Source organism: Octopus bimaculoides, chromosome 23 (assembly GCF_001194135.2).
Source record: "Octopus bimaculoides isolate UCB-OBI-ISO-001 chromosome 23, ASM119413v2, whole genome shotgun sequence".
NCBI classification, from domain to species: domain Eukaryota; kingdom Metazoa; phylum Mollusca; class Cephalopoda; order Octopoda; family Octopodidae; genus Octopus; species Octopus bimaculoides.
This window is the reverse complement of record NC_069003.1, coordinates 36754250-36756015: the sequence shown is the minus strand read 5'-3', so window position 1 is coordinate 36756015 and position 1766 is coordinate 36754250. Positions and strand designations below refer to the sequence as shown.

Below are 1766 nucleotides of genomic sequence, written 5' to 3'. Positions count from 1 at the left end.
ATATAATTATACACCTCCCACATATATGTGAAGTTCTTATATATGTGTGTGTGTGTGCATGTATGTGTGTGTGTGTGTGTGTGTGTCTACTCCTTGTCTCCACTGCACGTGATGGTTGTAAACGAACATCACCGCCATACGAGTGATGTCATTTTGCTTGCAAAGCATATCTGGGCCTTGGGGAAATATTGCTTGACTCGGATAGAGGTGAGGGTTGGCGACAGGATGTGCATCCAGGCATCGTAAATCTGCCTCGTCTACAGTTCGCCTGAGCCATGCAAGCAGGGAAAAGTGGACGTTAAAACAATGATGATGATGATGATGATATAAATGCATTCACACACACGCGTTTCGAAGTTACAGACCACAGTTTCAATGAGATCTTGTACACCGGTATATTTTTACAAGGTAAAGGTCAGCCCAGGCCGATACAAACATTGTTCTTTTTAGCTCAACACACACACACACACATACATTCCAAACAGACACTGAAAAAAGAAATTGTTGATTAGAAAAATAATTAATTTAGACTAATTAGAAATATTAGCACACCACCACCACCACCATCATCATCATCATCACCACCACCACCACCTCATTTTAACATCTATTTCTCCGTGTTCGCATGAGTCCGAATAGTTAGATACGTTTAAGAAAATATTTGTTTTGGCAAAAAAACAGAGAAACAAAAATGTAACGAAAATTATATTTTTGATTTTCTGTCTATACAGACTCGCTTAGTTTTCTTTTGTTAACTTTTTGGGGTGAAATTTGATGAATTTCAAGAGAAATCATGTTTTTAGGTTTAACCATTTCTGAGGGAATCGAGTCTTGGAGACAAACCCGATCGGAGCGAGTTGTTTTTTTTTGTTTTGTTTTAAGAGACTTCTTGAAATTCTAGTGAACTGACAAGGTTGTGTTAATTTTTGGTGTTAAATATGAGGAGGAAGGGACGAAGGGGAAGATGAGAGCAAGACAGAGAAAGAGGAGGGAGAAAAAGAAGGAAAGAGAGGGAGGAACAAAGAGGAGGAAAGGGGGAGAGAAAGCAAGTTTTATCATTTCTGTTAGGGATGTGTAAGCCCAGTGGTGAAAGAGTTCGGCTCATGGATCTTATGTTCGTAGGTTCAATGATTAGATTGGTGGGTGAGGTGGGGGTGCGTTGTGGCCCTACTAAAGCCCTTCATTTTCCGGTGCGTCAGTCTGCTCAGCTGTAAATGAGCACCAACTGAGTCTTACTCTTTCTTCCTCTCTCCACCTGTCACTGCATACACCACTGGTTCAAGGAAGAGATGGGCAGGTGGGTAGTTATGTCTGATTGTAACTTCGAAGGACCTTCACACAGCCAAACAATGGTACATGCTACTAAGCCATCACCCGCCTATAGGATCAGCACACACACACATTCCCTATACTCAACTATGTATCAGAGAACGTCGCTTTATACTCACTTGGTTCCAGGTTCGATCCACGGCAGGGCAACTTAGACAAACGTGTCTAAGAATAGCCTCAGGATGACCAATATGGTAGGTGGGCCACGTGCAGGAGCCTGGCGCCGTACATCTCGTGTAGGTTTGGTCTAGGTTTCGGTTTACTCCATGGAAAACTCGGGGGTGTATCACTTAGCCTTCCGGTAAACAGAGATTGAAAAAATAATTAATGGGGTCGATTTGGCTGGACTGAAACACATCGGTGAAACATCAAAGGCTGCGAGTCTAACGACAAAGTAGCATGGTGAGTGTGTGAGAGAGAGAGAGAGAGAGGGGGGG

The 1766-nt window shown here is 42.8% G+C and overlaps 1 protein-coding gene across 2 annotated transcripts in view; it reads right to left on the bottom strand.

The window, feature by feature from the left end:
* LOC106869017 (probable basic-leucine zipper transcription factor F) overlaps window positions 1–1766 on the bottom strand; it is an 84987-nt gene that overhangs the window by 69489 nt on the left and 13732 nt on the right. The window contains exon 1 of one of the 2 annotated variants that reach the window (XM_052975910.1): window positions 1449–1734. The exons of the other annotated variant lie outside the window; for it this stretch is intronic. The gene's annotated coding sequence lies outside the window, so the exon portion shown is untranslated. Of the gene's footprint in view, window positions 1–1448; window positions 1735–1766 lie in introns of those variants that run through there. 2 annotated transcript variants of the gene reach the window in all.